Genomic DNA, 26,342 nt, shown 5'->3' on the forward strand with positions numbered 1-26,342 from the left:
GACACAGATTCTCAGTATGAGGCCTAGGTTGATCTAGAAATGGTCCAATCACATCTACCTGTGCTGCTGAGGAAACTTTTAGAAGCTGGCTGTCTGCAAGCTGATGACACTTTTTAACAATTACACACAGTGTTAACACCCTGTATGTGATGTAGATAAAATACAGGTGCTATGCAGGCCCGCATGCAGATCTGTTCCAGAAGTAGAACCTCATTAAAAATCACAATTGCATGTGCAGCTACACAGATCACTAAACATCCAGCCTTTCTCATAAGCCGTCTGGAGATGAATATCAGTGAGGTGAGGGCATATTGTTAGCCTGGTTTTTAGAAAGCAAAATTACAGTTAAATGCTGAAAAAACAACCTTTGCTTTGGTGGATATCACAGAAACCAGGTTATACAGTAATGATGTAAGCATGCTTTCTGTTATGCCCATAACTTTTCATGGGAATTGTAGTTTTTATATGTGAATCCATCATGAATGTATCATCTTCTGACAGCATGCCCTGTAATCACACTGCAATGACACTAGCCAGTAGTTAAGCTGCTTGCCCAGAAGCATCAGACAGGAAGTGGTGTCAAGACTGGCTCTCCACATAGAAAGCTACGGGTTTCTCCCTAAAGCTTTGAGCCTGACTTGAACCTCTGAATGTTTTAACACATAATAACCCATAATGTTATAGTATCTTCTTTAATTAGCTGCTAACCTGCAGTTGAAGAAGTAGTCTGCCTAATGCAGCCTTCTGCAGGGCGGATGCTGTGCAGCCGGCTAGCTGATCTTGTTGGTATTTGAAGAGTCTATATTGTGAGTGGAGGTTACTGGGTGTGTTTTTTAGCTGAAGTGAGCAGAATATTAATCAGAGTGGAGGAATGGAGACAAGACCAAGATAACGGATGGTCCTGGATTCATTACTTCAGTGTTTCTGCTGGATGTTTTTTTTACATCTTGTAGAGAAACACTTCATGAAGTGAAGCCCAATGGCAACAAAGGATACAGCCTACAAGACCTGGAGCTGTTTGTATATGAGGTGGAAATATGATATTTAAGATGCAAATACTCTCAGCTATATTGAAATCCACTCTAATATCAGTGGATGACTGACTGCCTAATAGAAATTATGTATCGTTTATATATATATATGTGTATATATATATATAACAACATGTTTCTTTAAGGGATTTGTATGTTGTTCGTCATGTTCAGTAATTCATGCAGAAAACATCGCTTGGAGCTTATTGGAATTGAAAAAGCATGTAAGCAGCTCAATCACTGAGGAGCTGGAGGTGAGAGAGAAGCAGAGGAGAGAGATGAAAGGGTGTCAAGGTATGAACGTGTGTGCATGTGCGCACACATGTATTAGTCAGAGATGCTAGTGTCAGATTCTCAGAGCATGGAGTTAAGTAATCACTATCATTGTCTCATGTAGAGAGGTAAGGAGAGAGAGAAGACGAGAGGGTAGGGGTGCAGAGGGAGAGAAAGTGCCTCAGGCTAATCTTTGAATCTTCCTCCAACAAAAAAAGAAAAAGAGAGACGTGAAAGTGTGTGCAAGTGCATTATACTTGTGTGTGTGTGTGTGTGTGTGCGTGTGCACTTACCAGCATGTGTGTATGCACCAGTCATCAGTGATTTGGGTTGTCATGTCTTATCCAAATAATTCCTTTGATCAAACAACTTTTTTTTCAATCTTTCCTCAAAAGCACTCTAAATGGAGGACAGCAACAAAGGGAAGAGGAAGGAGGGACGTGGAGAGCGAATGAGGTGAGAGTAACGAGGAAACTGTGTGGGCGGAAGGTTTTCAGCCGTGCAGAGCCAATGGTTTAAGAAGAGAGAAGGAAGCACAGAGCATAGAAAAGATATTGAATGCTGACCTAAAAATTATTAAGAGTTTTCTATCATTTCAATGTTTTTAAAAATAAACAGTCAATGGATCCAATTCATAACATCTAATTGATCTCGCCTGCTATGCGGTTATTACTTTCTGGGTCATTTTTATACGATCTGTCTTTTCTTTTCTTTCTTTATTCATACATGTGTCTTTTTCATGTATTGATGTTTTAATTCTTTTTATTATTATTATTTAATTTTATTTTATGCTTGGACAGGTCTCCTCCTGAGGCTTCTCAGCCTCTCCCGTCGCATCCAGTCCATGCCAGTTTCATGCTCTTTGTACAAGTGCAAATGTCATTAAAAAGAACAGACTTTGTGTGGTGTTTTACAGCAGGTTTCACAACATTGTCTCACCCTGCACATCTATGCTTCTGACAGACAAAAGACTGATAATTTGCACCAGCTCAACAGGTCTTTATCAGGTAAGCATAGGCCATTATATTGTTTTGAAACAGCAATCAGTGCTGTTTGTCCTGCAGTCTTGCAGAAGAGAAAAGAATTGCTATAGTGATTATGGCACACTATAGGCACACTTTTGAGAACCATAGACACATCTGAAGTCTCTATAGAAACGCTATAGGAGTACATTAGCGATGCCGTTGGGAAGAGACTTGTCTGCATTTTGTATGCTTCTTGCTAAATACTAGTTCTGCTCAATAGTCACACCAACAAAGCGACAGAACTAAAGGCTGAGAGAAAGAAAGAGAGAAAAGTGGAATACGTCTTTTAGTTAGAGGGCAGCAATGACAGATTGGTAATGCACAGAAATAGACTCCCACCATGGGGGGGGGGGGGGGGGGGCTGGCTATCTCAGAAGAAAGAGAGAGATGGAGGATGGAGAGAAGTGATGAAGACAGTGATTTAGAGTGAGAAAAATAGATTTACGGAATGGCAAGTGGCCATGAGAGAGGAGGAAGCTGGCACTGAAGAAAGATAAGTAAAGGGGAAATAAAGGAAAAGGGGGGAGGAAGGGATTGATTTACAGACGGAGAGCAAGGTCTGAAATTTGAAAGGAGAGAGGAAGAGTAGAAGGAGGAAAAAGGGGAATGGGAATGAAAAGATTTCAAATGAGGGAAAAGGTGGGATGTAGAAAAGGAAAGATGGCGACCGAGAGAGAGAAAAGGTGGGATGAGGCAGCAACGGAAGGAGAGAGAGACAACTGTGCTCTGCTGACATATTGATCCATATAGTGACCGCTCTCCCACTGCTTTCTCCAACCCCCAGCATGGATTACTGCTACACGCCTCAAACCACATAGGTCACTGGTCACCCGAAACAAACACACACACACACACACACACACACACACACACACACGCACACACACACACACACACACACACACACACAGAAACAAACATATGGGCATGCACTCTAAAAAATCCACAACGTCTATTGTAACTACCACAGTGTTGGCATGAAATATGGTGGATATGCTTGTTTGGGGAGTTCAATCTAAACAAGCAGCAAACACATACACACACACGCACACACACACACGCACACACACACACACACACACACACACACACACACACACACACACATACACACACACACAAAAACCCACACACACAGATTCCTAAGGGCAGCGTGGGACACCGTTCTTTGTGTTCATTGATCCAGAGCAAGAAAAGTCAGACCGCTCAAGCTGTGACAGAATCTTGGCTCACACACACTTAAACCTATACACACACACACACACACACACACACACACACACACACACACGCACACACACGCACACACTCGGCCTTTTTTGTCACATCTGTGCGTGTGCGCTGGGTGGGGGTAGGAAGTCAGATAGATGGACAGTAGGAAGGCAGAAAGGTGGTGGAAAGGGATAAAAGTGAAGAAGAAAAGGTGAAGATGGCATTGGGTACAAAGAATGAGCGAGACAAAAGAGGGAAAAAAGGCCAAGGATGGGAGGAGTGAGGGATGTGAGACGGAGAGCAAGAACGAACAGAAAAGTAAATGAGAGAAAGAAAAGAGAGAGGAGTGCCGGCTGACATATTTACAGGACAAGACAAAATCGTCTGTCTCGTCTAAACGCATGCTAGATTAAAGCGGGACCTTCTGTGTGTGTGTGTGTGTGTGTGTGTGTGTGTGTGTGTGTGTGTGTGTGTGCACGCGCAGCATAACCAGACACCAATCCCTGCTCAAGGCCAGGCCTATATAGATCATATCCCAATCATCATATTATTGCCTTCAGCCTGAGATGGAAGAGAGAGAGGGAGATATGAACACAACAGTTTAACTGCACACACACACACACACACACACACACACACACACACACACACACACACACACACACACACACACACACACACACACACACACACACACACACACTCTGGCACTTTCTTACCTAAATCCTGCAGTTCGCTTCTCCCATTTACTTTGATCCCTCCATCTGCCTCTCTCTCGTCCCTTCTCATCTTCTCTGTGTTTATATTTTTGGACCCTTCTCATACATTTCTGTGTTTTTTACACACTTTTCATTTATTTATCTGTTTTCTATCAGTCAGATTTGAGTGGGTTAGGTGGGTTAGGCGGGTCAAATTTGAGCCATCTAACTGACTTACAGTAACAATGGGCGGCCCTGACATAGGCAATGAGTGAACGGTGAGTTTAAGCTTTACTGTGCTGATTTCTTTGCACTTACTGATACTTTATCTGATAATTTATCATATTTTTATTTAGTACTTATGCTGAGTTAACGCATAGTATTCCCCTTTATTGTAACCGATACCTGTTTAGTTTATGTTTGTGATGTGATCCTGTTACTTTCCTCCACATTCTCCCCTTTGTGCAGTCACACTTTGACAGAAAATTAAAATCAGTGTTTTTGGTCTCACTTTTCTCCCACTTCACTGTATTTTGGGGGCTTCCTTAGCACATCGCACAGTTTCAAAACAAAGTAAAGTAAATCCCCACCACCCTGTGAAAGGTTGGGCAGTGAAGGCAACACACACGGCAAATGAATGTCTAGCCCATGCACCAGCGGCATCTTGACAAAGGCTGATGCGATCAGATGCATCAGGATCCATCACTGCTCTGTTTCTCATCCCTGATGCATGTCATCTCTCCAGGAAAACAATTTTATCACAGTGGCTCTTTGGATTGGCACATCCTGCCTACTGTACACAGCCTACTGAAAAAACATCATTTTCTTTTCATCCTTCTCAATTCTGCCTCTTCCTTCCCTTTTGGTATTTTATCATTTTACACTTCTCCTGCTTCTCTAAATTCATCAGATTTGCTTCTTCTTTATCCCTTTCTGTCCGCTTTGTCCTTGCCATCTGCTCTCTTCTTCCTCTGCCTCCTTCCTGCCTTCATAGTTGTTTCCTGAACACAGAATGGCAGCTGCTCTAATCTTTCAATTTATTTTCCAATCTAAAAATAATTGTTAACATTATACGCGGTGATCATTAAACCGTTAAATGGCAGTAATTCATCGGGTATGTATCCATTTGATGAATAAAAATGAATGCATGGCGTTAATGCATGGTGCCTCCAAATTATATTATTTAAATTTGATTCTAAAAGAGTGATGTGGCAACAAATGTTTTCCTCCCTGTTTGTGTATTCATCTACTTGAACTCAACAGTCTCATACATGTAATTGATAATGTGACATTCTGAAGTAACAATAAGGAAACGCTGTTAGTAGATTATAGTACTGAATTATGAAACATATACAGTACATGTCATAGAGCATGTAGATAATGTTAGAATACAAAAATAACCTGACAGTGACAAAAAAAGTGACATATTTATGTCAGTTTTGCAGCAAAGATGTCAGTCTGCTGCTGAAATGTCCCTGTTTGTTCTTTATTTCTGTCATTTCACAAACACAATGCTTTAAACACCATGTTTACTCAATGCAAATCACTACACTCTAACCAAAGTTAGCCTCCACAGAAAACCGTGCAGGGCGGCTCTGTGCTGGTCCTGCCAAGCCTCTCTCTCTCTCTCTCTCTCTCTCTCTCTCTCTCTCTCTCTCTCTCTCTCTCTCTCTCTCTCTCTCTCTCTCTCTCTCTCTCGCCCCCTCTGGTGAGACCAGCTGTCTCATAGCAACAGGATGACACTGTTTCTTGCTGCCTGACCACCTCCACGCACACACACGCACGCACGCAGGCACGCACACACACACTCATGCATACATTGACACATACACATTCTTAACCTATACTTGCCTTCATCTATCTCTTCGTCCTTGTGTCTTCCCTCTCTCCTTCACTTTTTTTTCGCATTATTATCGTGATGACAAATCCATAGTGGGACGCTTTGAGTCAGTGTGTGTTCACTTCTGCACAATGAATGCTGTTGAATAAGTGCAATATACTCCAAATGTGTCTTGCACATGTGCATGTACTGTGTTTGTGTATGTGTTTTTGCACGTGCATACAAAATAAATGAGTCTCACTGCATTAAAGTAGCATATTATTCATATTACCTGTTTAATTGTGTATGGTGAATTAGAGTTTGTGAGTGTGTGTGTGTGTGTGTGTGTGTGTGTGTGTGTGCTGTGTTATTGGGGTTTCTATGCAAATGTAAGTTAGCATGCTTATAAAACAGAGAGAAGTATCTTCATATGTACAGAATGGTGTGTCTTGGGTGTGTGTTACTATATCTCCGTGTGTGTGTTTGTTTTGTGTGTGCACTCTCTGCTGTAACAAAGATCAATAGACTCAAGTTCCTTTTCAGCCAATACAAGCAGGGCAGAGCCGTCCAGCATTCTGTTTTTGTTTTGATCTGAGAGGCAGCCTCCCTCCACTATCCTCCCAGACACATCGAGTCATCAGCATTATTTTGTTCCCAGACTTTGTCCTCTGAGAGGCGAGTGAAGCATGCGATGACTGCTGTCATGACTGAGAGGGTTAAAAAAAAGCCACTTCCTTTCCTCATAGCATCACTTTCAAATGGAAGGAAGACTGTAAAGAGTGCATTCCTGGTATAGTCACAAACATACTGTATGCATCTTGCAGATATGTAGGAAAGGTAAGACACACATGCACACACACACACACAGATGCAAACTGCCAGTCAAATACACACACGAAGGGGCACACACACATCAAACCCATCCAATGCCGACACACTCTGCACCCTTTTTCATGTCTGAGGAAAAATCAATACAGACAAAAAGTATGCAAGAGGACAGGAGGAAAGAAAGAAAGAAAGAAAGAAAGAAAGAAAGAAAGAAAGAAAGAAAGAAAGAAAGAAGGGATGGAAGAAAGAAAGAAAAGCATCATTTCTGAGGATGCTACCCTCAAAAAGAATAGCAGAGTATCTATTACACATCAAAGCTGTTTCACTCTCTTTTTTCCACTTTGCTCTGTTTGCCTCCAATAAACACAATAGGTTAGAAAGTAGCAACCTTCCATGCTCTTGGCCTTTGCAAACTCAAGAAAATAGCTTAATTATAGATTCTAAATGAATCTCTAAAATGTCTTTTTATGTCTTTTTTGCCACCTTCTTTGCTTTTTGAATGACGTGGCACCTCATTAGACTGACTGAGCCCACATTTTCCAATAAATTCTGTATGGAAAATGAGCTATGCCTAATGCCCACCGTTGTTTTTTTCTTGTTTCAGTCCAGCCTGGTAGAAAATTGTCATCATTAGCCCGATTTGAATGAGGATGGAATAGAAATGGAAGCTGACACTGACATTCATAAGCTCTATCCCACGCTCATGTCTGTATGATGGTCGGTAATTGGAAGAAAAAACTGGGAGAATACATAAATGCATACAGTATATCACACTGGGTTTTTCCTGCAAGTGTGTCGGTATCCTGTGTAAATCAGGCTTGACGCCTCTTTCCCTCTTGAGTTTGCCACTTTGTCAGCACAATCACTGTTCAGTTCTTCTCAACTTGCAACAGAAAGTATTGTTCAATTGTGAATCTTGATAGAGGCTTGTTATTCCAAGTGGCTGTTGTTTGTTGCTGAGAGGGAAAAATCACCTTGTTAAGGTGCTTTGTGGAGAAGTCTGGGTGACTTTGGGACAAAGAGGTAGGCTGCAGACCTGCACACTCGAAGATGATAGTGGAGGTTTTCATTTGAGAATGCCCGCGGTCTTTACAATATCACATTTGTTTGTGGCATGCTGGGAAGGGATAGAAAGGATAGAAAAAGCTCAACATATACAACCAAAACAAACAACTGACATCAAACCTTTCAGATACAGGCATATGCCCGCAAATCCACACACACACACACACACACACACACACACACACACACACACACACACACACACACACACACCCTGACACACATACACGCTGCATACAAAGCATCAAAAGCTGGTGTAAGGACAAGATCAAGAGAATCTGAAAAAAGAAAAAAAGGACTAACATCAGCAGCACAATAACAAAATAAGTTTCTTTCATGTTAAGAAGAAAAAGGAATACACTATTTTCTCACTATTCATGCACTTTTCAATTTCAAGTACGAAAGGTGCATGAGCCTCCCGACTCTTTTTGTAGCATTCACAATATGTAGGGCTATTTCAGTGCAAAGTAATGAGCTCGAGCAACAGCACATGGACTCAGTAGCATGCGCTTAACAAGAATCTCACGGCACAATGGGGGTTCAGCATGTCTGTCACTGCTGTGTTCAATTGTTTTACATCATACTTTATCTCTGAGAGGAAGATTAATCCTCCGACTCTTTGCACACATACACTGCACACACAGTACACAATGACACAATGACACAACATGAAAGCAGCCCCATCCTGCACTGCTTTAGGGTCATGGGTCAACCATGGGAGCTTCTTCACTCATCACCCACATTCACGTTTGCATTAGTGTTTTTGCATAGGAAGGAGGCCGGAGCTTTTGCTTGGGAAATATTGTTGGATTTCCTGTTTCCTACTGACAGCTAACATTGTTTTTGTCAATTATTTTTGTGGGCATTTATGTCTTTACTTGATAGTGACAGCAGAGCGATGACAGGAAAACAGGGAGGGAGATGCAATGAAAGTGGCAGACTCAAACTGGAGACATTGTGGTTCACGGTCTGCATCTTAACCCTCACAAAGCCATCACAACATGATTTTCTTGGAGCCAAAACCACAGTTGTTCTTTAAGCTAACCCCACCTTGCAGAACAGTGATTTGTTAAGGTTTCAGAAGCCACTGATAAATGATGCTGTCTGCTGACTGGGACATAAAAATGCACAGATCAACCCAAGATAAAAATGCTGTTACCAACAGTGGTGGAACAACAACTTTGACATTGATGCATCTCTAATAACAATCGAGTAATACAACCCTCACAATGCTACAGAATTTTACTGCAGTATCTATAGTTTATTTTCGCAATATTGCTACTGTTACTGAAGTACATGATGAGATACGTCTTCTACCACTGATTACCGTTTTGTTTCCACTGAACTCCACTGAAGCTCATCTGTCGCTTTTTTAAGGATTATTGGCTGGTTCAAATGATTTGAAGGATTATCAGTGGAAGTAGGACACAAATTACTGTTTCATTTTTTTTTTTACAAGCTAATCAATGTTGTTATATGGCCGTTTACTGAATATAAAAGCAAATGTTAGAGGACGTGCCGAAAATATGATTTCATGGTATTTCACATGTCCTTTGACCAACCACAGCGCCAAACGTGCCGGTAAAAATGCACAGAATTTGTGTCTGGTTATCTGAACTAAAAAAAAAGAAAACATATGCAGTACAAGGTGTAAACACGCTCAGCTCCATCTATGATCAAAATGTGAAGCGATGTGATGCCAGGGCCACCTCTGTGGGTGGTCAGCTCCCAGCCGGGAGTGTGTGCGCTCAGGACTCTGTGTTCTCATTTGTGAGAGAGCCCTGCCTTCTGGGTAGAAGCCTCACTCTAAAGTTTTCCAGCCACTCACTGAACAACTCCCGCACAGTCTGTTCCCATCGGTCATCACTGTGTTGATTATGTCTGTTGCCTCCTTCAAGAGAGTGACGCACCGTGACTCCGTCCATTTCAAATGAACTTTTAATCTTCAGTCTCCCATCTCTGTGCCCTACACCTGCCTTGTTTGTTATAGCTGATAGTGCCTCCACTCAACCTGTTTCCTGCAAAATACACACGAAAATGAAGTGTGATCACAGCGAAAGAATGCAAACAGCATAGATGCAAATGAATACCAGCTGCGAATGCAAAGGTAACGACCAGACTAATCATCATCCAAATAGCATATGTGGCAGCAGATTGCATTTTCATAACCATAATAAATAGGGCATCAAACTAGATGCAAGACACATGCTTGTGCAAGTCAGTTAACAATGTCTCTCTTGATTTGCTTGATAAAATCAAGCTTTATTTTGGCAAGCAGCCCAGCAAGATTTTACACAGGGTTTATAGGGTTTGGGTCTGGGGATGATGAAAGCTGTCATTTCTGTGGGAACTTTGCAGTATTTTGTTTTAACTATTTTGGCCTTCATTTTTGACTTACCTCTATCTGCATTATCTGCACCTTTCTATACATTGTGGTTTCCTCTTTCCTCTCCTTCTCCTCCTCTCACCCCTCTCTCCTCCTCTCTCTGTCCTCTGTCTATTGCTGCATTATCATCACTCTCCATCTGTAGCTCTCTGAGGCGAAGCACAGCCCTCTGTCCTCCTCTCCATCACTCCATCTCTCTATATCCCTTACTCTCTCACTTGCAAATGACGGGGACAGGCGGTGACAAGGACCTTGTCCCACTCTGCCTCACTTCTCTTTTGTATTCCCTTTGCCTCTTTCTAGGGATTTTTTTTCTTTTTTTCTTTCTTGCTCTTTATTATCAGTTTAATTTCATTTTCTTCACTTCTGTGTCCCCATTTTTTTTTTTTTTTGGAATTAACATGCAGTAAATGCAAATATAAAGATCCAACAATCCACATCTGGAACTAACCACAGGTGCATTTGGCCATGTAGAAAACAACAGTCCACATATGGAGATTGTCTGAATAAATATCAATCTTTACGCACATCTTCCACCCATTCGCTAATGCAGTTCAGACAAGCATCAGGCCGACTGTCAGGAGGTCAGTAAATGCAGCAGGCTGAGATGTGTTTATAGTCACTTTTACAGGACGGGAATATTATAGGTGACGTGCATTTCAGCAAAGCAAAGAGAAATCTAATTTGTATGTATACACAAGAGGCATATTTTAATGTCAGGTGTGACTGTAATCCAAGTGAATTAAAGCAGAAGCGTGATGTGGAAAGCATGTTAATGTGAGCTGGAAAGAGGACCAACCTGTCTTCTTCTTGTGTAGTTGTCTGTCTGTCTGTCTGTCTGTCTGTCTGTCTGTCTGTCTGTCTGTCTGTCTGTCTGTCTGTCTGTCTGTCTGTCTGTCTGTCTCACTCTCCCTCTCTTGCTCTTCCTCTCTCACCCAACCGGTCGAGGCAGATGGCCGCCCGCCCAGAGTTTGGTTCTGCTCGAGGTTTCTGCCTGTTAAAAGGAAGTTTTTCCTCGCCACTGTCGCCAAGTGCTTGCTCATGGGGGAATTGTTGGTTTCTTTGTAGATAAAAGAGCTTGGTCTGTACCAGCTCTATATGGAAAGTGTCCTGAGACAACTTCTGTTGTGATTTGGCGCTATACAAATAAAATTGAATTGAATTGAATTCTTGCTCTGTTTCTCACACTCTGATTGTCTGACACAAACACACACACACACACACACACACACACACACACATATAATATGATTTTGGTCACCATTTTCTTTCTCCACCCTCGCTCTCAATTAAGGTCAAAGCAACAACAGAAACAAAAACAAATGACAGATGACTAAACCAGACAGACATCGACCATGACAGTGTCACATTAATAATAAACGGTTATAGAATGTCACACTAAGTGATCATTTAATCAACTACTCTTTACTGAAGGGACACACAATGCATCTTACTCCACGTCTCCATGTTATTATTAGCCAGCCGGCCTGTGTCAACAGCGAACACCTGCACACACACAATCATTAACAACTTGACAGTTCAGCTGATGGCTATCTTTCATAAGTGCTCCTGCAGTTTTGAGAAACTGTGTGAGTACGTTGATATCAGTAGAGAAAGCTGTTTTCATATAAATCCTGACACAGTTACATATCATGATGGTGCTTTTGGACATTGACCTTTGAATCAGCTTTCCACATGTTGCTTTCAGTCTTACAAACTGATAGGTTGCAAATGTTGCAACACTGTTTTGATATACTATATTGTATGTATTTGTGGAAAGGTTTTGCTAATTGACTACATAAAGAGATGCACACCCCTCCCAGCTCCCCACTCTCACTTTTGCTCCACCTTTCTGTCTGTCCCTTCACATTTCCCAGAGCCTATTTTATGCCCCCGAAATCTGGTGCCTGGCGCCGGTCGCCTCGCTGGCATATAGCTCCACTCATCCAGCTCCATATTGCTCCATTGTTCCGCTCCATCCATCCCTCCATTTCTCCTCCTCCTCTCCTTGCCACTCTTGCTTCATTTGGCTCATGATGAGGTGTCACCGCTCTGCCCTTGAGTGGGTGAGAATCCCCTGTGACAAAAAAGTGTTTGTGTGTGCATGTGGATGCCGGCGTGTGTGTGATGTGATTGCCTGTTCCTGTACGGTGCTTTATATATGTGTGTACAGTATGTGTGTGGCCCAGCTTGCCCTGTAGAAAGTGACAGATATCAGGATTGTGCTGTCACAGCAAGAGAAGAGATGATTTACTTGTCAGGGGACTGAGGGACAGGAAGGCAGATGCAGCGTGCAGATAAATGCACTGTGCTGCTGGTAGGATAATGTCAAGATGCTGGGCTATGCTGCCGGAACATATACTGTACAGCCTGTGGGACCAATGATGCACAGTGAGCAAGAGGACGTTATATGCCTGTAACAGTGCATGTTTGTTTCAAATCATGACTCACATCTTCACAGCCACAGGCATCCATTCTCACTCTCAACTCGTCACATATGGACGCTGGGTCAGGACCCCTTGGCATCACTTTTAAAGGCACTACGCACCCTTTGGCATAATTTTTTATCATGCAGGACTCCGCGTCCAAGTTAGCAATAATGAATATACACTGCCCGGTTAGCAATGTCGGGTGAGGCTTTCAAAATAAAACTTTCTGAGAACAGTAATAAACACATGATTATTGTGTGAAATGATTCCACAAAACTGCTTAATTAGGTGTAGGGAAATATCATGGTTCGCTTACAACAAGTATGTGAATTACATACGTTACTGTACATTAAGTTACGTATGTTATTGGGTAGCACGGTGGCTCAAGTGGAAACACTGTCACCTCACAGCTAGAAGGTCCCTGGTTCGAATCCCGCTGTGGGCGCTGGTGGCATGTCCTCCACCATGCCTTCCGTGCTGCTGCTCGAGGAAAAAAGGGGGCCTTTCTGTGTGGAGTTTGCATGTTCACCTGGGGTTTCCTCTGTAATAACCCCCACTAAAAACATGCAAGAAGATCACCACCTGACCAATGGTGACAAAAAAAGGATGGGTCCCCGGGCGCGGGCACCGGCATCGGCTGGCAGCCCACCGCTCCTGGTCTGCTGCGGAGGAACGACGGACCGAGGATGGGCCAAATGCGGAAATATAATTTCACGAGAAGCATGGCGTGTAGTGTAACTCACTTGTGTGACGTGATAAATAAAGTACGTTTCTTCTTCTTCTCATCTTATATTACTTCACTAACAAAAGAAATCAATCTTCACTTTTAGTTTCACACTGGACATGAACCTTGGCCTCCCTCATGGAAGGCTTAACCCACCCAACCACCCCATTGTCATTGGACATGGTGGGAGTGAGAATGGACTACTGTAGTCTATCTGCCTGCACATTGAAAATTATGTTAAAGAGTCACCCAGTATCTTAAAACGTGATGCCAAGGGTGATGCCTGGATGTGATGAGTTGATAGTGAGAACAAGTTGGTCTCTCTAGTATTGTTGATTGTATTTTGCTCACAACATGGAGAGATATACTCTCAAGGGCTCATGTGGTGTTATACTTAGCTGAATGTATGTGCAAAATGTGAAATAAAGCTGCCTTTAAAAGCGCCTGTAAAACTAAACTGAACTGGACCTAAAATGACCTTGTGTGAACTAACCTTGAAGGGACTAGACTTGGCTGAACTGAATAAAGTGACTGGGCTTTACAGAACTTGAACTAAACTAGATTAAACAAGAATGAAACAGCTTAACTTGAACATGCCTAGAAGAGACTGAATCAATCCGAATCCGTACTGCAGACTGCACTGGCTTGCCCTCCTTGGTGACAGTGGAAAAATGTGAAATTATCATCAAGGCAAAACAATCCTAATATTTTTTTAGACTGTGATGTTGAACTGAGTTTGTGTAATGAGTGGCGGCAGAGGAGGTAGTTTGGGAGGTGACAGACAGGCCAAGATGACGCCTGAAAAGACGAGTATTAGCCTGTCATTCCAGTGTCACTTCCTCAGTCACCGTAAATGATATCCAGGCTGGGGCACATGATAGCTGGCTTGCTGAAGGGAAATGACAAACTAAACATTGTCAGGGAATAAAGGTTATGCCACGTGTGAACTGGACGGTGAGGAGACGGGGAGTAAAACCGGTATGACAAGCCCCTTTTTGGGCATTTTCTTCAAAATCATTTGTTAGAAATGAGTAAAATGCTGCACATAGTCAGCATAGAAGAATGCAAAATTGCCATATTTTCAATTGGTGTATGAAAAGATCTTAAAACTAAATACTACTCTGCCTTTATTTTAACTTTAGGGACACTAAATGTTAATTAACTAAATGTGCCCTTGCAGCAAACCCCCCCCCCCAAAAAAATTCACTTTCTGTCATGATCCATGTTTAAAGAACTGCTGTGGTTGCACTAAAGCAACAATAAAGAGGCACTGATTGATGTAACTGACAAAAACACAGGTGGTCGTTACCCTGTCAGAGCAGGATCAGGTAATAATTACCAGATCATGATTACCTTGTCATTGTAGCATAATTTAATTTCAAATTACAATGTTGTTGACAAATTGAGTCATATTGCAATAATCTCCAAAATGATCATGGCAATTTGGGGAGAATTAAATGGCTGAGATTAATAATGGATGTGAGTCCCTGTTTAGCCTCACGGTGCAACGCAGTCTATTAACTTGTCATTGCCGGACACGGGGACATAGCCTGCAGCAGTGCACATAATGACAAATGTAAATGTCCCTTCATGGTGGGATAAACCTCATATTAATGTCTAAAACTCTATATGTAGTGAGCTGGCTTGTGGCAGGGATTTAGGTTGCAGATGAAATGAAACCAAATCATTCCAATCTTACGGACGGGGACAAACTGATCACCTTGACTTTAAGAGGAAGCAGGAGAAAAGTCACATGTAGATGAAACTCAAAGTGATAAATGCACATCCCTAGTGTGCAGCTGAAAAGTTCAGTCAATTAAGAGAAAAAAAATCAAATAGAAGGTCTTCACTGACTGCTAGTAAATATGGTTTAAAGTTGCAATTTTGACTTATGCAGCATTTCAGTGGCAGGCCAACTGTTTTGACTGCCAGAACCAGAGCGATAGATTTTACTGTTGTTAAATCAGGGCCAAGCAATCAACAAATTTGTCACATGAAGGATGACTGTTGCCATGAGCCTTGATCACTATGCTAATATCTATGCTAAAATCTCATTTATGCTGCATTCCTGTGCAGATTGCCTGAATCAGCACACAAATACGGCTCCTCATGAAACTATTCAACCAAATTATGATGATTAAAAATATCCCACCCATCGATGAGCAAAAAGGTGGCATTCTTCTATGAAAATCTGTTGTTACAGCTTATCAATATCGCAACATCTGTGCAATATCGCCACACCGACAGTTGTATTGACTGAAGTGAAGATTTGGTTTTAGCCACATTAGCGGCATCAACAACTATTGTATGACAATAGTGCAGATATTCGTGCTGACTTTGGTGATCCCCTGACATATCTCAACAAACATTAGATGAATTGCCTTAAAACTTGCCAATGTTCATCTAACCTTCAGAGTAAACTGTACTCACTTTGGTAACCCTTTGACTACACCCACCTCAGAATCACGTCAACCTTTCAAGTTTAAAGTCCTGTGCTTGGTTCATAACCAAATATCTGCAAAACTAATGACGTTCCCATGTTGTGTTGCCATGTCAGTGTTAGCATTTAGCTCAAGGCCCAGCCGCATTCTCAGTCATGTTCAACCTACTTGGTGAATGACACTGTCTGTAAACTGTATCTGGATTTCAAGTGAATAACTTTAAGCTGTTTGTTGGAGATTCAAAATGGCAGCAAGGCTTGTATAACTATTTGAATCTACCCAGGAGTACTGTATGATCTCCGTAAAATGCACCCAACCCAGAACACCCAAGAATAAGGGAAACAGATCAGTGTTGCTGAGCCATGCTTTCTCTGTTTGGAGTGCTCGCTCACTGCTGTGAGCACCGTGACAGCTTGTATTTTACTCACAAGTTTTTATTCATTCAGCTATTCTCTCTTGCAGCACTACATTGTGATTTAAGCTGGCAAGATGACTGTAATTGTATATCAAAATCTTGCCTACTGAAGCTGTTACCATAGGCCAAATTTCCTCAAAATGCCAAGCTATAATGACAGATTTGGGTAACTGGTTTATTGAAGTAATAATACACAAAACTCCAGTCAGCATTCAGCAGACGTTTCACCTCGGCTGTGGAAGGAAGCCTATCCCCTCAAAATGTGTGAAGCAGTTTGTTTTTGTTGCAGTTATTTAGCTTTTGCTGGGACAGGGAATAAAGAAATGCCACTGAAAGGGCAAGCGCTGAGCCCACCCACATAATCACATAAACACACAGCTTTAACTGGAAGAACTAACATTCTGAGTGACAGCAGTGGAAGTCAAAACGGGACAGATGCACAGATGACAAGTGGAAAAATCATCATGTGAAAATGCAGCAAATGAAACATGAACACACTCTGTAGCACTGCAATATAAAGGTTCAAATTTGCTGCAGAGGAACTATGGTGCTATATGATTTGCATTTGAATTACTGTGTATATGCAGAGACACACACATTTGCTCACTGTCACGCACACACACACATATAAGCATCAAAATGACTGCAGTGCAAGAGGGACTATAGAACTGCTGTGGTACATCAGAACATGAAGCAGACAAGGTATTCCCCTGTGTCAGGGTTGACTAACGTGGGAAATGAAAGTCACATATATGTTGAAACACACACAGTGCCACACCATGAGGCTTACAGAGGAAATGTTGAGTGGCAGGTGATGAGGTGAAGCAGCAGTCTCTGTTGAGACTGGGGATCTGTGTGCACGTCTGTTTACACAGTCTCATTGTGGGGAATCGCCTTACTTGATGGGACAAAATGCTGGTTCCCATAATGTTAATCATCACATTTTAGGGTGAAGACGGGTTAATTTTAGGGAAAGGGTGGGGGTTAGGCAAGCAGGGTTTATGGTTAGGGTTGGGGTAAGTCTGCAGGAAATGAATGTAAGTCTATGTAATGTCCCCAAAAGTGATGAAAACCTTACGTGTGTGCGTGTCTATGTTTGTGTGTGTGTGTCTGTCTGTCTGTCTGTCTGTGTATGTGCGTGTGTGCATGTGCGTGATTACGGCCATGAGAGGTGATCTGGGGCCAAGCTGCACAGTAAATATGCCTGAGGCAAACGTGTTTGTGCTTGTTTCTGGATCTGTATGTGAACGCAGAGGGTTAATGCGTCCACACACATTTCTCTCTCCCCACAAGCTATTATTAGCACTAAGTGATGGTTTGCAGGGATGTGTGTGTGTGTGTGTGTGTGTGTGTGTGTGTGTGTGTGTGTGTGTGTGTGTGTGTGTGTGTGTGTGTGTGTGTCTGTGTGGACAAGTATTACTGACGTTGTTGGGACATAAGCCTGTTTATGCAATCACAATGAGGAAACTCATCTTCTTTATGGGAACAAAACACAAGTCCCCATAAAGTGAATCATTACATTTTAGGGTAAAGACCTGGGTTAAGTTTAGAATATGGTTAGGGTTAGCCCAGTAATGGTTATGGTTGCTGTAAGTCTCCGGCAAATTAATGTAAGTCTATGTAATGTCCCCAAAAAGTAATGGAAACACGACTGTGTGTGTGTAATTATTACAACTGTACAGTGATGTGGACCCTTGAGCCTCCCCAGGGCTAAGTTCAACACCACCATGTTTTCTCTCTGCTTTCAAAACACCTTCACTTCCCCAGGTAGACATCTACTGCGGACCAGTGAATCCCCACACATACCTTCACTGTCTATAATTTCCTCCCTGAGGCTTTCAAAAGGCATCTATATCAGTAATTGTGACTCCGAGGATGCTACGTATGTCCCTGAAACATCTTGGATGCCTAAATTCTTCTTGTGTTCATTGTGTAATTGTGCAAAGTGTGTTTAGCTTCGAACTCCATTTACTTGCAGAGCACATAACTTCACTGGCAGCACTCACTGGTTCCTGGCTTGGCAGTGCCAGTATTTCTTAAAAATAATTAAATTTGCCCCTTTCAGTCTGCAGCTCATTAACCTTTGGTTTGACCCCAAAATATTTTGGATCTTATACTAATAATGGTAATAGATGGCGTGTAGGTTAGTGGTCTCCACAGACTTGTTTGTTCAGCATCGCATTTGCCTAAACCTACTGCTTGTCTGTGCCCATAGGATTTTAAGAGCACTCATCCATCCATACCAAGCCATTCTGTTAACTGACAATCTGCATGCTTTACCATTCACCATCAAATTTCACCAAATAATGTTTTACTATTAGAATTTGAAGACCTCTAAATACATCAATATGGGATGATACATGCCTTTACAGACTTCACCAGTTGATACCACACACAGTACAAATACCCAGATTAGTTATTTGTACTCTTCTGCACAAGCCAGTGTATATATTCAACATCACAATGGAAATATAATGCAGGGTTATACTTATCCTTTGCAAAGGACAGCTAGGTGATGGTCTTTTAGACCACGAACATCCACAGTCTTTTCCAGAGTTAATAGCAGCTCAACTAGTTAACAGAAATACGACAAATGAAAGATTCAGTGCACCCCGAACAACACACTCACGGACTCACATTTAATGTAGTGTGTGGCCTCAGGCAAAATCCAAGAAATGAATTCAATGAAAGCAAAGGTTCCAAAAACAAACAGACATGACTCTGCATAATTCATGAGATTGTGTTAATTGTTTGTAATGTATGGACCGGCAGATGGTAGGAAGTTAATGCATCAGTTTAATATTTAAGTGTTTTGCATTTTAATGTCATTCTCATTCTATGCAGCTGTGTGTGTTTGTCAAAGGTCTGAAAAAGACATACGTTGTTTGTGTGCATATGAGTGTGCATATGCATCTGTCAAAAACCTAAACAAGCTTTTTGGAACATTTTGGGAAATATGCATTTGCTGCCTTACAAAGAGTTTGATGAAAAGACTGACTTTTGTGCAGTCAGTACACAAAAACTGTAGAGGTCCAGACCTTTGGAAAGCTAACTGAAAGAGAATTATTTTGTTGAATGCTGAATATTTTTATTTCGCAAGCAAAAAAATACATTGAAGAATCACCTAGGTTTTGTTCAAAGAGGAGAAACGTGTGAACACTCCTTTCTACATGTGTTAAACATACACACAACACGTGTGTATGACAGCGGTGGACTGTTAGAGGACTAGCTAGGCTAGCTGTTTCCCTTCTGTTTCTAGTGTTTATGCTAAGCTAAGCTAAACAAGGCACAGAGACACTTCTGCAGAGAATGCACAAAGAGGAAATTGATCTCAAACTTCACCTCTAATTCCCACAAAGAAAGCAAATAAATGTCTTTCCCAAAATGTTGGTGTCTATTCCTTAAATGGAGTGCTGCACAGCTGGGTAACTTTACCTTAAGCTACTTCATTATGTGGAGTGGTGGGGAGCTCACACAGAGACAGAAAGGCACACACACACAACTGCAAGCAATGCAGAGGTGATGGATTCCACAGTGTGAATTACTTAATTCTGAATCAGCGCGCGCACACACACACACACACACACACACACACACACACACACACACACACACACACACACACACACACACAGTCTAAATACCGTAAGTTAACCTTCAGAAGGCCAACAGTAGCCCGCTAGCTATTAGACCTTTAAACAATGCTATTTGAACAGTGCACATATGCACACACGCACACACACACACACACACACACACACACACACACACACAAACAAACACATACATATACTTGCACTTTTATCTTTGTAAGGACCATCATTGACACAATGTATTACCTACCTGCTTACCCTAACCTTAAACCTCACAACTAAATATTAAACCCTAACCCTAACCCAAGCCGAGCACCCACCTCAGCCACAGTCCAAGCTGAGCACCCACCTCAGCCACAGGCGCCCTTACCCAAATCTAACCTAACCCTTAAAGCCAAATCTTAACTTTCAATCAGCCCCATGAAGTTGTGACGATTGGCTGAAATGTCCTCATTTCCTAAAACTGTCCCCACTATATAGCAGGTACACTGACACACATACAACTGAGTAATGGAATTGGCCTTTCTGCAAGGAACAGCTAGTTACCTGTAAAATGGACTGATGTGGACAGAAAAAGGGACTGACTATGGGAACTGGCAACTTACCTTGAGTATAATATGCTCATGCTCCAGGCTGTGTCTATACGTGTGCATGTGTGTGTTTGAGCATATGTGTATGGCATCTATGTATGATACAGTGAATCAAATGGTTGCAAGAGTAAGTAAAAGTATAAGAAAGCTTCAAGGAAAGTAGAAAGCTCCCAAGACAACCTTGCCTTTAGTTTGAGGTGTTCGGCCACTTCATGGAAAAGTTTCAATATATGATATTAATAGATTGTTGAAGGCTGCACAGGCAGTCCTTGGTCACAATGTTCAGGCTGTTCTGCAGCTGTCAAGGTAAACAAGATCACTCCTCGAACAAGTAAACTCCTAGAAAGTTTACTTTACATATGCTCACTGGAACCAAGATGATGAAGATAAGGGTAGTTGATGGTTGAACTATACAGGAATCTGGACAATGATGCACTTCTGCATCTAAGAACCAGTTTTCATATCCCCTCAGTAGAGGCACTGCAGCTTGCAAGTGTTAAATGTCTTTCGTTTTACTTTGGAGAACAAAAACCCAAAGATTTAAAATTTGAATGATTCATATAAATAGAGGGGATGTTAGCTGAAAGCTGTTTCAAGGTGGGAGGAATGTTAATCGTCTCATTGAGATGCTGAGATGTGACTGGGTTGCAATAGTGTTGTTATCCGAAATGAAAACAGAGTTGCAAATGAAACATCGGCCAGTGGCCTTCTAGAACACTGATCATCAGCCTGCTCTGGAATGATGTCATGTCAATATATGTCAACGGATAACATAAGACATGATCTTGGCCTAAGGTAGCTTATTAAATCACTTGAGCTGACTTGTTTTTAAGCCCCAATATTTGCATATGGCATATGGCTCTACTGTTTGCAAAAGTGCTGAGGGCTGGACATCTATCTCTTTGTCAGTCTTAAAAGTTTTCTGCAGTTTATTTACGCATTCAATGATCCCATGTGTTGTCCCTTCCCAAAGGTTGAGAAAGTGCCAGGTAGTTAAACTCACTCATGTGGCTGCCTATCAATACACAACTGTAGAATCACTTGGCAGTGTGGAGGCTTTGTTATTAATGTGATGTCACCCTCAGTAAACTTAATACATCATAGCCTGCCATAGCCATCATCTGCCATGGTTTTAAAAATGGAGTGAGCACACATGCAGATGTTTGGGAAGGCTCCGCTATTACAGAAATGAAGTCTGCTTGGCTCGGGAGTGAGGCACCCACTTTTCAGTTTGTGCAGCTGTTAAACTGGCAGCTTCAACGAACGTAACTGTCACCAAAGTTTAATGTATTTCACACTGCAGCACATTAAGTCATCAGTTCACGTGCAGTTTATGCTTGTAACTTGGTTAAACTGAAATTGTGCCTGCAAATACACAGATGAGGAATTGTGCTTGCCTGAAGGTTAGAGAGGCAGGCTTGGGACTGGCTGGCTTAAATGAATGAGTAATGTTCTCCCTTCCCTCAGTAGCTACTGTTGAAGTGCCCTTGGAAGAGGCACTGAACCCCCAATTGCTCCAATTGAGCTGCTCAGTGGCCAGAAATGCAAAACTGTGGCTGCACTGGGTGGTTACCAAATGGGGTTGTGTTAAAGAGTGCAACCAGGGTGGGAAAGCAGCCACCATGCAAATGCTGGTTCATTCTGGCTGACGCTTGTACCATAAGTTGGTTTATTTTGCCAGCCACTTTGGCAGGTAACTAACCATCATTTGTTGGAGGTTCAGCTTTATTCTGAAAATCCAGTTGGCTTGTGATTTAGTGGAAGTATCTGATAAATATTTCTAGACTAGAAGCCACACTTTCAGCTTTGCCAACCATTATATAATGTAGTGGTCTTCCTCTAATTCTAGGTCTTTACGCTGGATTGAATGGAAATGCCTTATATGTTGTGAGACAGTCACAGTGGACAATGTACACACTTTTTTGGGTCCAGCCATGACATGACTATGCCATTTGATATGCATTTCTTCTGTTTGATCTCGTCTAGTCATCAGGGTTAAAGCATTATTTACCACTAAAATTAAACTATTCTTTGATTTTTGAAATATCTGTTCCTGTTGCAAGTTGAGAGCCTCTGATCTAGAGGGTCAAATCCAATCTGACTGCCTTTATTATACTGCATATAATTTATGGTGCAGCTATTACTAAAGATCAATAGCACTTAAACTGCTCCATTGATATTGAAACCTGCACTGATTTACAAGCAGATAGGTCTTTGGTCAAATACAGACACACACACACACACACACACACACACACACACACACACACACACACACACACACACACACACACACACACACACACACACACATGGTGCTTATGTATTTGATATAATGCAGTGACTTCCAATGTCCCGATGTTGTCCTTGCTTGCTGTTCATTTCCTGTGATTGCTCTTTGAGGCGCACACATACACACACACTTAAATGTCTGAAAAAAAAAAAAAAAAAAATCTTGCTTTTCATTAGATTGGATTGCAGTGTGTGAGTGTTTGTCTCCAGTTTACTTTCAAAGTTTGAAAGACCAGCTGGCCAGCAAACCTGCATGCACTCTTACACACACACACACACACACACACACACTTGAGAGGACACTGTATTCATTTGCATAAATTCCTAAATATATAAATATATTTACAAGTACAGTGGTTTATGAGGGATTGGTCCACACAAGTATAAACATGCCCAAACCCATATTAATAAACACACACACACACACACACACACACACACACACACACACACACACACACACACACACACACACATACACACACACATTTGCGACCTTCACTACAAATACAGCACACAGCAGGAGTGTGTGTGTGTGTGTGTGTGTGTGTGTGTGTGTGTGTGTGTTTGTGCGCATTTGAGTGCCAACTGCCAATGCACTAGGACTCAGGGATAGTACTGCCAAGGATATGACACCAGCTCTGCAGAAAACAACCAGCAGATGGATGGATAGATGGATGGTGGAAGTGGACGGAAATCCTTTAAAGTCAACGGGCAGAGTGCTGGACTAACACTGCCAGGGTTGAGATTTAATTGGTGGCCACCCAGTGTTGTCACTTGGAGGGTGAAAGGTGTTTCTTTGGGCTCACAGCGGGAGACTTTGCATGTCCTGTTAATTGCATACTAGTTAAAAAGAGGGGGCAAGGCAATATTCTTTGAATTTGGAGCTAAAACCATGATGCCACCAGTAGTTAACGTGCACACTGTCAGGTACTTTTAGTGTAAGTTGAAGGACAATTCTGGCATTTGTCAAAATAAGTGTTACTCTTATAATTGTGGCTGTTCTGACCACCTTCGTTGCAGAGATTCTGGAAAATGGGTCCTTATGCAGTTAGCTACGATAGCTAATCCAGGGGGTTAATTTTACTGTGTTTCAGGGGTTGGAAATAATTAGTCTAAAACTGGATCTTATGTGGAAGGCTTTAGGAGGCTTGTGCTGCTTACCCCAAAATTAACTGAGTGGTGTTAACATTACCTGTAGTCAGAGTGGCTACAGTCATGAGGACAGGAACCTGGGTTGAAAAATAGCTGAATTTCCCTTTAGCATATCATCATCTTGAAGGTTTTGTCTGCGAGTACAGCGCTGAGATATTAAACGTCATGGATGTAACATCCTAGCTAGCAAAACTATTATATATTCTGTGTATTCTTAAATGTTCAACCCAAGGTTCTTTGAATTACACCACACAGGCATAAACAGATTTTAAGATGAAAAAAGGGTGGATAACTCAGCTCTGATATCAAAAAAAGAAAAAGTTAGGTAGAAAGGAAGTCAGATGGAGCCTCGTTTTTAGCTGACAAAATATTATTCATGGCAGATGGTTATGTTGCACTAAATGTAAGGTATTTACTCTCAGTTCATTCTCGTTTCTATGTATGTTACAATCTCTGACACGTCACAATTTCAGTTGCCTGGAAAAAAGCCAATAAATCGGTTGTACCAGACATGACATCAGACAGCCCATACGTGTGACAAAAACAAAACGACTCACACAGCTGTGCAGGTCAGGTTCAGTGACCAAGAGTTAAGGTCACTTTTAAATCAGAATGTCAATTTTCATTTTTGGAATCTGCAGCCTGCCAACTGAGTCAAAGTCAATTGAGAGCACTGCAGCAGCGCAGTATTGAGGTCCCTTTCACAGAAAAGTGATCACATAAAATGCTACTTGAAATGTCAAACCCCTGGGGAATCCCATCGATTTGCTGACTTATTCAGTCACTGGTTATCAGAAATGGCAGCAGCTCAGAAAATGGACATTTCCACCCACAATTCCTGTGAACATTACATTCCTCGACGAAAAGTATGACATTAGACTTACAGTATGCGTGTGGCTTTGAATGTAATCTGCAGTGACAATGACCTGCCTGAATATTGTGACTTATTATTGTTATAATATCACTCAAATACTTCCACAGTGCACTTTCTCAACTGTGAACTTCTGTGTACTTGTGCAGCGACCCATAGTTTTGCTATTGGAAACCATTTTCATTAAGTCAAACAAATGTTAACATTATGCAATTTTAGGGTGGCTTCAAGTGACGTGCATACACACGGATACAACCGCAACTAACCACCAACATCCAGTCATATAATAGAGGGAGTAAAATTTGAGTGATAGATGAATCCTGAGGGAATGACTATCGGTACTGAGGGAACAGTTACTGAATGCCTCCCAGCTACACCTGCTCTACACCTGTTTCCAGATGGATTTCTCACAGTTTCTGCATTGTTTTGATCTATAAATAGCCAACATGAAGTGCAAGGTAACCCATTCCATGCACACAGACCTGCACCTTAACATCCCTTGGCTTACCTCTGTTATTGATGAAGTAGGAGTTCTCTAAGCATCACAAACATGTTCTCAGTACCTACTCATCTGGCCATATGAACACACACACACACACACACACACACACACACACACACACACACACACACACACACACACACACACGGATGGGGAGGTGGGGACAAAACTGAATTTGGGAAACAGTGTCTAAGCAGTGACCCATATCCCCCCGACGTCCACCACACGCGCGCGCGCGCCTGCACACAAGTGTGGGCTCAAGCGCACCCAGGTCGAGTATTTCTTTTCATCTTGACTGTTCGGAGTCCTGCAGACACTTTTCACTCTTCATCAGATTGTAAGCTGAACCGGGGAATTAACATGAAGTGAGAATTATTAGAGAGAGAAAGAGAAGTGTTAACCGGGCAACGTCGCCATCTCCCCCTTCACCCTCCTTGCACAGACCCACTGCACAACGATGCCGCCCCGTCGGGCAAATCCGTCCCGTCTATCGAGCGTCCCACCGATGCCCACGACAGCTCTCTGCAACTCTGTGCAAAGCAAAGCATTATTGAAATTCACCCCACGCGCCCAATACTGACATGCACGCTCCCCCTCTCTCCCTCTCTCTGTCCCCTCACCAGCATAGAAAGAGTGTGGATTTGTGCATGCCTATGAGAGACAGAGCGGGAGAGATGTGCTCTTGGATGGCGCTGCAACAACCTCGATCTGGGTACTCCGACAGTGGCAAACCCCATTCGTTTATTGCACCTCAAGACGTTTGGGGTCCAGCTGTCCCCATAAATATCCTGGAGCCATTGGGTCACCCAACTAGCCCCAACGGCCACCCGGTCACCTATTCGCAGCTACCCATTTATTCAACCAGCATCGTTACCCTTCACCATCACTCACTCTGCTGCGGATTAATCCAACCCAGTGATGACAGTCATCCGACCAGCCACCCACCATACCCAATCACCCAATAGACCACCCTGTCACTTATTCATCAGTACA

The 26,342-nt window shown here is 42.2% G+C and overlaps 1 protein-coding gene across 1 annotated transcript in view; it reads right to left on the bottom strand.

Annotated features, from left to right (window-relative positions):
* Nucleotides 1–26,342, bottom strand: part of LOC139341106 (zeta-sarcoglycan) — a 325,973-nt gene that overhangs the window by 298,687 nt on the left and 944 nt on the right. The gene's annotated exons all lie outside the window — the stretch shown is intronic.

This window comes from Chaetodon trifascialis, chromosome 2 (assembly GCF_039877785.1).
Source record: "Chaetodon trifascialis isolate fChaTrf1 chromosome 2, fChaTrf1.hap1, whole genome shotgun sequence".
Classification (NCBI taxonomy): domain Eukaryota; kingdom Metazoa; phylum Chordata; class Actinopteri; order Chaetodontiformes; family Chaetodontidae; genus Chaetodon; species Chaetodon trifascialis.